The sequence below is a fragment of the Sorex araneus genome, chromosome 5 (genome assembly GCF_027595985.1).
Source record: "Sorex araneus isolate mSorAra2 chromosome 5, mSorAra2.pri, whole genome shotgun sequence".
NCBI lineage: Eukaryota > Metazoa > Chordata > Mammalia > Eulipotyphla > Soricidae > Sorex > Sorex araneus.
Window position 1 is genome coordinate 84,551,857 of NC_073306.1, and position 12,361 is coordinate 84,564,217.

At 48.0% G+C, this 12,361-nt stretch overlaps 2 protein-coding genes across 7 annotated transcripts in view; one reads left to right on the forward strand and one right to left on the reverse strand.

Annotated features, from left to right (window-relative positions):
- Positions 1-4,781, reverse strand: part of DAP3 (death associated protein 3) — a 35,795-nt gene extending 31,014 nt beyond the window's left edge. For 2 of the 5 annotated variants that reach the window (XM_055139898.1, XM_055139901.1), the window contains exon 1: positions 3,597-3,776. The gene's annotated coding sequence lies outside the window, so the exon portion shown is untranslated. Of the gene's footprint in view, positions 1-3,596; positions 3,777-4,641 lie in introns of those variants that run through there. The other 3 variants (XM_055139899.1, XM_055139900.1, XM_055139897.1) reach the window with 3 other exon arrangements.
- ASH1L (ASH1 like histone lysine methyltransferase) overlaps positions 4,008-12,361 on the forward strand; it is a 177,879-nt gene continuing 169,525 nt past the window's right edge. Inside the window, exon 1 of one of the 2 annotated variants that reach the window (XM_055139889.1) lies at positions 4,008-4,130. The gene's annotated coding sequence lies outside the window, so the exon portion shown is untranslated. Of the gene's footprint in view, positions 4,131-4,658; positions 4,796-12,361 lie in introns of those variants that run through there. The other variant, XM_055139890.1, reaches the window with a different exon arrangement.

Consider the following 12,361-nt stretch of genomic DNA (forward strand, 5'->3'; position numbering starts at 1 on the left):
AGTACAAAACCACAATGCAGAGTATTTTGGAGGTTAGTCATGATTTGGCTCCCCTTCCTGCAATTTCCCATTACCTCTGTGACAACCACAAGTTCAGGGGTACAACACAACGCAGATTTATCATTTTATAAGTCCAAAATCAAAATGCAGGGTAGAGAATCAGTTTTAATGATTTGTCTAGTGATGTGAGATTGCCCTTTAATCTTCAAAGCCTGAGATAGAGGCTGAATCTTGGTCTCAGAGCATTACAGGGTTTCTTATTAGAATGACAATGGGCCTAGGAGATAATCCAGGCTAAACTCCCTATTTGAAGGTTAGCTTCATCTGCATTCCAATTCCCTTTAGCCTTATACAGTAACATTCTCACAAGTTCCAGAAGTCAGGACATAGATGTATCTAAGGGAACCATTATTCAGCTTTCTATTATTCAGCTTTTCACAGGATCCTAGGTTCAAATAATACATACTCATTATCAATGAAGTCTATATTGACCACTACTAAATTTTAGTCTCTAGTGGAAATGTAACATTCACAGAATAGAACACTATTTAATTTGCCTATACTTAGCAATTCAGAATTAGTGTAGTTACTGAAACCTGGTTGAAGGCAGAGACTGACCTTCCCTTCCTTTTGTTTTTGTCCCCATGGTGCTAAGGGTTTAGGTCTGGTTTTGCATCACTGCTGGAGGTGCTTGGGGATCCTATGCAGTGCCAGAGCTGGCCAGATGCTGAGCAAGGCTATACTACTGTATCTTATCAGGATCCCTTTCTTTTTCTGAGGGGGGTAGTGAGGAGGTACCTGGCTTCTCCTCCTCCCATGCAAAGCATGTGCTCAGCTCTTTGAGCTTTCTCCAGACCAAAACATTTTACGAAAATGTAGTGAAATTCCATTCTTTTTTTTTCCCCTTCAGAATATGTATGATGTTGCTAATGAGGAATTTTACTAGGAAAGCTACATAGTATGGTGTTAACTTTTCACACCTGTGGACCAGGAAAAATGAAAATTAATGGGCTGGAGAGATAGTACAGTGGGGAGAGTACTTGCCCTGTAGGTGGCCAAAGCTGGGAGTGACCTGTGAATGCAGAGCCAGGAGTAACTCTTGAGCACTGCTGGGTGTGGCCCAACACCCCTCCCATGGCACCCCCCAAAAAGAAAATTTTGCAGATGGCTAAGACAGAAAGAAAACCCAATGAAGATGGCATTCATAGCATTTTATTTATTAAATCCAATGAAATTAAGTTTTAGCTAGCATGATCTCTACTTCTTGGCTGTTACTTGATTGGTAGTGGTGGTGGTGGTGGGGAGGTGTTTTTGGCACACCTCCAGCAGTCCCTGCTGATCATGAGATAAAGAACAGGGGTATATGAAATAGGGTTTTAAAAAGTGGGGGCCAGGGAGGTAGCTCAGTGGTAGAGTCATTGCCATGCCTATGGGTGAGGCTCTGGGCTCAATTCTTGACACTTGGGGATGGAGGGAGGGAAGGAAAGAAACTGCAATTAAAGTCTGACAATAAAGTCATACACAAGGGATTACACTTCTCTGTGCCTCAAGTTTTTTCATCTGTGAAAATGGGGATGATGAGGACAGGGCGATGGCTCAAAAATGGAGCACATACTTTGCATGCTGGGGCCCTGGGTTCTATACCTAGCACTAGGACCAACTCTGAGCACCTACTACCCCCAGTACTCTGGGGTGTGGCCCAAAAATTGAAAAAAAAAAAAAAGAAAGAAAGAAAATGGAGATAAGGGCCAGAGATAGTATAGGAGGTAAGCTGCTTATGTGGCAAACCAGGTTCCATCTACTGCATCACACAAGGTCCCCCAGATCATGGCCAAGAGTGATCCATGGGTATACAGAGCCAGGGGTAAGCTCTGAGCATCCCTTGGTAATGCACTACCCTCTGACTCCCTAGGGGGGAGGGGAAGGGGATAAGACAACTTATTTCAGGTTTTGTTTATTGTAAGAATTTAACAGGAACACACATTTCTGGGCATGGTCTTAAATAACTTTTTCTCATGTTAAGTAGCACTCATTTTGCTATTCCAAATTAATGTCAATATTCCCCAAATTTGCTTTATACCAGACTATAAAAGAATCTACAGAAAATGCCTGTTTTCATAACAGTGTTATTAGTAGAGTGAATACAATATGGCACAATTAAAGAGAGATCCATGTAAACTTTCCATGCTACATCCAAAGCAAACCGGACTCCATGCGACTTAATCCACGATTAGAAAAAGCAAAATACAAAGTATTAAATACTGATTTCCTTTTTGCCATTAAATAAAACCCAAAAAGCAAACAAAACCCAATCCAGATATAAAATGAATATCCATATGTAATCCATATACTATGGTGAGGGGTGTGGGGATTCAGGAGCCTGTGGACTGAGGCTGAGGTGGTCTTTTGAGTACAGTGACTTTCAGACTATCCAGAGTCTGAAAGTCAGACTATCCCTAAAACTTCAACAAAAACTTTGCAGATCCTTCCCTTTAGTATGCTTTACTAAAACTCTGGGTGAAACTAAAAACTACCTGTTTGGGGATTGTGTGGATCATTGAGAGTTCAAACTTCTGAATTCAGGCAGCAAGAAAGGAAAATGTGTCCTTTTGAGAAACACATCAGCGCCTATAGAAATCTGATTAGGCCCCAGTCGGCATTATTTTAGTAATGATTTGGACATGACCTAGGACACAAAGTACCAATTACACCCACAAACCTTATCACCATCAACTGTGTGGTGAGCGCTAACATAATAATACCTGCACTTTTCCTGTACCTAGGGAGCTAATTTCACATTACATGTATTATCTCATCCCTTGACGCTTGAACCCTGAAGGCAGGTTTGGAGTGAACTAATTTGTATGCCCAGTTTTTCACTGTCTGGACAAGGAGGTACAGCAAATGATCTTCTTTTTCTTGTTTTGGGGTCATACCCGGCGATGCTCAGGGGTTACTCCTGGCTCTGCACTCAGGAATTACTCTTGGCGGTGCTGGAGGGATAATATGGGATGCCGGAGATTGAACTCGATTGGCCACGTGCAAGACTAGTGCCCTACCTGCTGTACTATCGCTCCAGCTCCCAAAGCAAATGGTTTTCTCAAGGGCACACAAGACGCAGAGATGGAGCCCAGAACTCAAGCAGCATTATTTATGGGGCCCCACCCGGTGGTACTCAGGAATCACTCCTGGTGGGGTTCGGGGAATCCAAGCCGGGTCAGCCGCGTGCAAGGCAGTGCCTTTCCCCACTGTACTAGCTTTCCGGCACCTAGAAATAAGTTTTTTTAACCTCGGAATCAGGCTGCCTTAACGAGATGAGGACCTAGCCTCCATCCACGAGAAATGCGTGAAACTGCACAAAGAACACGATCCCGCGCAAATGAGAAATCGAAGCTTGCTGGGGGTGGTGGTTGGAGAAACACAATGTAGGCCCCCAGAAAAAAAGCCCATCGCGGTGCGGGTTCTCCCCGCGTCCGGGGTTTGCAACATAGAGCCGGAGGGTCACGGCCCCGACTGGCCTCATCCCCGACCTCCCCGGGGCTCCGAGTCGCGCTCCGGGCCCTCGCGTACAACCCCGCACGGGTCCCGCTCCTCACCGAGAGTCGCGGCCCGGGTCTCCGCTCGCGGCCCACGGCAGACACTGGCAAGAACGCGCTCCCCCAGCCGCACGGCTCGCACGCTCAGGGCCGGCACCGGTCGCCCGGCAGGAAACGACGCAACGCGCAGCCGCCGCGGCCTCCAAGCCCCGGGCCGGCCGGGGGGCGCCGGGCCGCCGCCGGCGCGCTCGGGGCCGCCGGGCGGACGAGGGGGCGGGCGCCCCGCGGCTCCGCGGCCTGCGAGGTCAGTCGGGCGCGGCGTCAGCCCGCCCTCCCGCGAGAGCCAGGCCCAGGGCCCGCCGCGCCCGCGCCGGCCCGAACGCCGCTCCCCCGCTCGGCGGCCGCGGGGAATGGAACCGTCCGCGGGGGGCATTGTGGGAGGCGCGCGCGGGGCGGGGGCGTGTGGGCGGGGCGGCGGCGGCGGCGGCGGCGGCCGGGGCGGCGGTTGGTGGCCGTGGGGGCGGGGAAGGGGGGGGCGGAAAGGAGAGCTGGAGGAGGCGGAGGCGGAGGAGGCCCGGGCTCGCGCCGCCGGAGGTACGTGGAGGGCCCGCGCCCACGCCGGCCTGACAGGGGCCGAGGGAAAGTGGGGGGGGCGCGCGGGGGCGCCCCGGAGCGCGCGCGACCGGGCTGGCGGGCGCGCAAGGTGGCCGGAGGCGGCGGTGGGTGGGAGCGGCGCGCGGCCGGTCCAGACCCGCACTCGGGCGCGTGCGGCGGCCGCGGGGGGCGGGCCGCGGGGGGGGCGCGGGCGCGGAGGGGGCGGGGGACGGTGCGGGGCCCGCGGCGCGCTCCGCTCCCTCCCTGCTGAGGCGCCGCCGCCGCCGCCGCCGCCGCGCCGCCGCCATCTTGAGCTGGCTCGGCGGAGGGGGAGCTGCTCTCCGTCTCGGCCGGCGGGACCCGCCTCCCCGCGCGGCCCCCGCGAGCCCCACGCCTTTCCCTTCTCCGCGCTCCATTTCCGCCCGCCCGCGGGCCGCCGCCTGACCAACGGGAGGGCCGGGCGGCGGGTGAGGCGCGCGACGGCGGCCGCCCCCCTCGGCTCCCCACTTGCCTGCGCGCCCCGCGCCCGGCGGCCGCGGCCTGAGACGCGACGAGCGCTGCCGCCCAGGAGGCCTCGGGCCTACGCGCTCCCGCCCGGCGGTGCCGCCCGCCGCTTCCTGGGAGCGCCTGTCACCTTCGGGACCCGGAGCTCCAGGAGCGCGGGGGTAAGGATGGGGGAGGGGAGCCTGCGGCGCCCGCGCGGTCGTGCCCCGCGGGGCGAGGGGGACCCTGACAGCGGGCGGCGGGCGGGGGAGGGCGCGGGCGCGCGGGAGGCGGAGCCGCCGGGGCCCCTGACAGGCTCGTGGGTGCTGTGGCGGCGCGGCGGGAGCACCCCCGAGGCGGCTGCGCGTCCGTGCTCCAGGGTGGGGGTGGGGGTGGGGGCGGGCGGCTGACTTGCGGGGTCAGGTCGGCAGCGTGCCCCGCTTGCCCCCGCACCCCTCCCGGCGCCGTGCTGCTTGGCGGGTGGGAACGCCAGCGCCGCGGTGGCCTTTTAGGAAGTTGGAATGGATGCGCTGGGCGAGTTGGTGCGGGAGATGCCGCGAGGACCGAGGGGGATGTCGGCGGCTGTGGGGGTGCTGGTGGGTGCGCGTGGGGAAGGGCAGAATTGCGGCCTGGGGATGCCCCGCTCCGGAGTCGGCGGGTGCTCCACAGGCAACTTGGGGAGGGGGTCCCGTGCATCTGTGCCGATTCTTCAAGGGTGGGGGCTGCGGGAGGTCTCGCAGGACGGGACGTCGCATGGGGGGTGTTTTAGGGACCAGAAGCAGGTCGGTGTGGGGTCCCGGGCACACCTGTCCCGCGGCATGAGCGCTAGTAGCCCCGTAGGTCCCTCCAACTGGTGTGAATCCTGCGAGTACGGAGGCCGGAACTTGGCGACGTGCGCGAGCCCTGGGAGAGTGAGGGCTCGGGTGGCGTTTTGTTGACTCCAGTGGACAGGAAGACTTGCTCGCAGAGGGAAGCCCTTCACCCCTGCCGGGTATTCTTTACACGTGTCTTTGTGATCCGAATCTTTTGCGAGAATGGCAGGGGTTTTCCTCCGTTCACAAAAATCGGAGGTTCAGGTGTACAAGGTAAATTCCCCAAGGTCACATCCCGGGGGTGGGGTTGGAAACGCTGTTATGTCGCGGCTTCTGCAGTCGTGGCTTCAGCGTCCCGTGCAACGGGCAGGCTGGTTGAGTGCGTAGCCATGTGCGTGCTGTAGGTACCGTTGCCCTTGCCAGGCCAGCTGGCATGAAGTGGGTTTCCCTGACAGTGTTAGGTTTCCATTAGTAGAGAAAATGAGGGCATTTCTAACACTTTTTAGCTTCTGTGTTGGAGTGTTTTTCATAGTTTAACTTGGACTGGAGCAGCTGCATTGGGGGACTGACAGCTTAACTTTGGGAATCTTCATTCATTTCACAAATATTGCGTGATTACTCTGTAAATATTCCCAGCTTTGGGGTGGCAGTGATCAGTGACTCTGGAAAAAAACTCGGATACATACACGTGAGGGGACTTTCCTTGAATGCTTTTTGTGTTAAATACTGTGGAATTGAAACTGGAAAATCTTCCTAAATTAAAATCTATTCAGGGGCAGGAATGTGGCTCCGTGGTAGAACACTTGTTTGTATGAGGCCCTGAGTTTGATCCACAGCACTGGAAATAAATATACAAATGTCTTCATTTTAGATGAAAGTGATTTTACTTATTTTATTTTGTCCCTGGTATCCTTCCTAGAGCTTCACGAAGGCAAGGCATGTGCTGTACAGCTGAACCATATCGCCGGCCCTCCTTTGATTTTAAAGCTGAAAGATACTGAAAAATCTAAGAATCTAACAAAGTGGCTGTTTGTGATAGTGTGCCTTCTTTTCCATTTATGAGTAAACTTTTTTGGCATCTGGGACTTTGTTGATATATGTGACTGGCTAGTAAAACTTTTGGCTGGACTGAACGAATTCTTCAAAAGACAAGTTTGTAGTAAGGGTAATGCTTTATGAAAATGAAGGGATGAACTGAGCCAATTTAACAGTTTTTCTGAAAAAAGTAATATTTTTGATGTGCTAGATTATTTGTGCTTAAATTTTTGGTCAAGTATTCTCTTAGAATTTGATGAAAGACTCTTGTAGAAAATGCATACAATTTCAAGAACAAATTATGCATATAATTTCAAGAGCTTAATATTGAAGAATCCATTTATATTCAGGTTTTATTTGGAATCCCTTCTCCCCTTTTAATAGTTCGGGGTTGGAGATTCTGATGTTTAAACATACTGATAGCAAGGAGATTCTTTTTATTTATTTGGAATTTGGACCATTCTTGGCTCTACTCAGGGGTCACTCCTGGTGGTGCTCAGGAGACTGATGTTATGGGGTTTAACTGGGTTGGAAAGCATGTACTATGTCTCTGGCCTGAAGATTCATTGTTTTAAGTTCATGGGGTGTACCCATATCCTAAAGTACCAGGGGGCCATGTCCTCTAGCTCTTGCTAGAGGGCCTCTTAGGCCCTAGGATTTATTGTTTATTTTGGGGGCCCACACCTGGCCAAATAGAGATATTACTCTTCCCTCTGCTCTCAGGAATTACTCCTGGGGTGCCCTGGGGACCATATGGGATGCCAGGGATTGAACTGAGTCTGCCATGCACCCTACCAGCGCTACTCTCTCACCCTGTGTATGCAAGGGATCACTGTCACTGTCATCCTGTTGCTCAATGATTTGCTCCAGCAGGCACCAGTAACATCTCCATTGTAAGACTTGTTACTGTTTTTGGCATATTTAATATGCCACGGGTAGCTTGTCAGGCTCTGCCGTGCGGGTGAGATACTCTCGGTAGCTTTCCAGGCTCTCTGAGAGGGACCGAGGAATTAAACCCAAGTCAGCCTCATGCAAGGCGAACACCCTACCCGCTGTGCTATCGCTCCAGCCCATGCAAGGAAGGAATATCAAGATGAATAGTATATATGGCCCTTGTCTTTAAAGAGGAACTAATCCAATTGAAACTATTAATTGTATGATGATACCCCTTTCAGAAGGGTAAGGGAAGCATATTCCTGCAAGTTGAATTATCATGAATGAGTGGTTTTGTGAATGGTGGTTAAACTAGGCTTGATACTTTACTTGCAACTTTGTACCTAAAATTGTTTCATAGTATCATCTGATGATTTTGGAACTATTAGGTTGAGAAGGAAGCAGACATGGGGTACATTACTTATTTTGAATATGCTTTTACAGGTGTTTTTTTTGGGGGAGGGGTTAACACCCCTCAGTACTCTTGGCCTAGTGCTTGGGACTGTATACTGTTTAAGGATTCAAACCAGGGTCACAGGCACATGTTAGGGAAGTGCCTTAATCTTTGTACTATCTCTTGGATCCTACAGTGAGCCTTAATATAATTATTTTTTTTTTGAGTCACACCCAGCGATGGCACAGGGATGACTCCTGGCTCTGCACTCAGGAATTACTCCTGGTGGTGCTTGGGGGACCATATGGGATGCTGGGAATCAAACCTGGTCAGTTGCGTGCAAGGCAGACGCCCTACCCGCTGTGCTATCACTCTAGCCCCCAGAGCCTTAATATAATTTTTTTATATGTAAAACTTAGCTATTTGAAAACTATGAGTCTGCTGGAAGTTAAAAATAATTACTGCCTAGAAGCCAGAGAGATAGTATAGTGGATAAGGCACATTCCTTGCTGTCAGAGCAATAGTGAGGTGCTTGCCTTTCAAGAGACCAACCTGGGTTTGATTCTTGGCACCACCATATGGTCCCTTGAGCTGTGCCAGGAGTGATTCCTAGAGCTAGGTGTAAACCTTGCACAGCCAGGTATTGCCACTGCCCCTCCCCCCAAAAATGGCACTTCCTTTGCATGCATCCAGTTTTCCCCTGTACCACATAGAGAGTAGTCCTTGAGCACCGCTTGGTGTTACCCAAAAGCCTAAACAGAACAACCAAAAATAATTATTGCATTTAAAAAAATCTTACAAAGGTAATTTAATAGAAAAGATTAGGAGTCGGAGAGATAGTACAGTGGGTTAAGGCTCTTGCTTTGCATGTTCAGTCCTCAGCACCACATATGTTCACCTGAGCCCTGCCAAGAGTGATTCCTGAGCACAGAGCCAGGAGTAAGCCTTGAGCACAGCCACACTTGCATTGCTCAGGAACTGGCTCTGTGATGATGGGGCTGTGGGGAGGAGAAAGGGTGGTTTCTTCTGAAGGTGCTTGGAGACCATGTGGTGTGAGGGACTAACCAGGCCTCTTGCATATAAAGATTGTGATTGAACTGTCACCCTGGCTTTTATGGAGAGAGATCTTAAAAGGTTTTATTGTCATGATCTCTGTAATGATTATGTAAATTTGGGAAATGTTTAATATTTAATTTTTAAAGAGTATTTTTAAGTTAATGTTTTAAAATAATGTCAGCAGTATGTTTATATAACTTTGTATACGTACATGTGTAAAATCTTGTATGTATAAGGTCCTTCATACATTTAAAATACTTGTTAATAGGGCCAGAGAGATAGTACAGCAAGAAAGGTGCTTGCCTTGCATGAGGTCCTGCCGGAATTGGATTTCAAGCACCACATATGTTCTGAGCACCACCACTTGTGCATCTCCCCCAAGTACTTGTAATAATCACAGAAAATTATTCAGGACCTTAAAGTACCAAAAATGGAAAGCATTTTTCATGTCCTGTTCTTGAGTTGTATCCTAAAATATATAGCATAATTTTTCCATATCTTGCTAACCACTTTCACAGTATTAGCAGTACCACTTGAGACTTTTTATTCTTAGTCTTCTTTCATGCCTTAGAAATAAAGCATGGCCATGTTGACTTTTGCTTAAACTGATCTGTCTGCATGTACTTGAAGTTTTTACTGTGTCTGTGATATGTCTTCATTCAGACAGTTTTATATTACTGTTTGAGTTAATGTCTATTAATGATGATGATGATAATTTTTTTTTTTGTCTCACATACAGGGCAAATGCTGCACTGGTAAGCCACACCTCTAGCCTTTTGAGCCCTTTTTTTGGTTTGTGGTTTGTTCTGGGGCCCCATCTGCGGTGCTCAGGGTTTACTCTTGGCCTGCATTCAGGAGTCACTTCTGGCAGGTTCAGGGCACCAAATGTGATTTCTGCGTTAAACCCAGTGTGGCCATTTCCAAGGCTAGTGCCCTACCCATGTACTATTGCCCCAAATCCCCCTTCTGAGCCTTTTATTTTTGTTTTATTTTTTGGTTAACAGTACCATTTATAATGGTTTCTCGTAGACACACCACACATCACCAGTGTATCCATCTCCACTAGTACCCCAGTGCCATCCCCTTCCTCCAGCCCAATTGTGTGAATAAGTTCCCCTGTTATGTTGCCTTTGGGTCTTTGTTTGATCCCTCACTGTGTATCTTTAAGACCCGCATCTGAGAGAGATCATTCTGTATCTGTCTCTTTCATTCTCAGTGACCTCACTAGGCATGATACCCTCTAGTTCCAAAATCATGCTGCAAATGATTTTGTTCTTTCTTGAGCCTTAATCGTCCTACCCCGCTTTATTGATACTTGCTATGAGCTCTACTTTTTGCTGTCATTTCCAGAATCCTGAGAAATCTTAGACTTAGTTTATGTGAGAGGAAAGGAAAAGGAAAATAGTTTTTCTTTTATTTTAAACTATATTGCTAGTGAAAAAATTAATTCTATTGATTACTCATATTGTTTTGTATAGGGAGGTTAGATTTTCATATTTAAGATTTGTCACCTGGGGGCCTGGAGAGAGTGTACAGTGGATAGGGAGCTTGCCTTGCATGAAGCCAGTTATTACTGCCCCCCACATCTGTTTCCTGAGCCCTGCCAGGAATGATCCCTGAGTACAGAACCAGCAGTAACCCTGAGCACTGCTGGGTGTGGCCTCAAAACGGAAAAACAAACAAAAAATATTTGTCATCTGGGCTGGAGAGATTGCTCAGTAAGTTGGATTGCATGCCAGGAGGACCAGATTTGGCACCTAGTACTACATGGGCTCCTAATCACGATTTGAGATTGGCCCCGGTTTGGTGTCTCCTGAAATGAAGGTTTGTCTAATTGTCAATGTGTTTTATATTTTAGAAATAACCTTTTTAATGACTGCCTCACTGGGGATGTTAATGGTAGTATAATGTTGATGTAATACAATTAATAAATTATGGGCTTTTTTTGTTGTGTTTTTGGCCACACCTGGCAATGCACGGGGTTACTTCTGGCTCTGCACTTAAGAATTACTCCTGGTGGTGCTTGGGAGATGTGGGATGATGCCAGGGATTGAATCTGGGTTGGCTGTGTGCAAGGCAAGTGCCCTACTCTGTACTATTGCTCTGGCTCCTAATTAATAAGTTACGTACTTTAAGTAATGAGATAAATTAAATAAATGATAACCTTACTGCTGTTTCACAGTTGCAGTTCCTTTATTGTTTGGGAGTCTATAAAATTTTAGTTTGTTTGGGGGCTGGAGAGATAGCACAGCAGGTAGGGCGTTTGCCTTGCACGCGGCCGACCCGGGTTCGATTCCCAGCATCCCATATGGTCCCCTGAGCACGGCCAGGGGTAATTCCTGAGTGCAGAGCCAGGAGTAACCCCTGTGCATTGCCAGGCGTGACCCAAAAAGCAAAAAAAAAAAAAAAAAAATTTTTATTTTGTAATATTTTGCTTCCCATAGTTTTTTGTCATTTGCTCTCTGACATACTAAGTTAATGACAGAATTGCATATTTTCATTCAATTTTATTTATTTATTTTTACTTTTTTTTGGGGGGGGGTCACACCCAGTGATGCACAGGGTTACTCCTGGCTCTGCACTCAGGAATTACCCATGGCAGTGCTTAGGGGACCATATAGGATGCTGGGAATTGAACCCGGGTTGGCCACGTGTAAGGCAAATGCCCTACCCACAGTGCTATTGCTCCAGCCCCATTCAATTTTATTTTTAAGGCATGAAATGTTTAATCATATATAGAAACAGTAGTATCTCTTCAACATTTAGTTCAACAGTTTTTAGCATCTAGTTATCATATTCCCAGTATATTTGCCTCTCTCCCTCCTTGTCTTTGTATATTTTGAAGCAAATCTTCCAGACATTATGTAATTTTATCATAAGTGCTGTTGTGTATATATACTTTTCACTCTTAGTATAAAGTTTTTGTGTTTCAAGGCAAGTGCTCTATTACCACTGAGTTACATTCCTGATCCTGTGCCTTTTTGTTTCCCTCTCCCTCTTATTTTCACACTGAAATAAGAAATTACTCCTCCACAGTTAGATTTATATAACTTTAAAATTTGATGGTACATGAAATTAAACTACTTTTATCAAATACTTCTATATTACACATCAATAAGGATTCTCTCTGTAAACTAAGAAATGAACTGAACAGAAATCCATATTGTTTCTTTTTAAAGATGTTTACATAAAAGAATGCAAACAGTTCTTTTGTTTGCTAGAAAAGCTTTTCAGCTTTTTTTTTTTTAATATGCTAGTGAGAAATGTCTCTTAGAGGTTTTGTTTTTTTTTAATTATGATGACAAGACGCTACAAACCTTTAGTTCCTGTTCTTCTCTTGAGTTTTCTAAGTGGATCCATTTACCATTAAAGAAATCAGATGATAACTGGTAATGTTGAATGGGATCTAAAATTGGTCTAAATTCAAATTTTTATTTATTTTTGGGTCATACCTGGCAATGCTCCAGGGTTACTCTTGGTTTCACAATCAGGAATTACTCCTGAAGGTACTGGGGGAG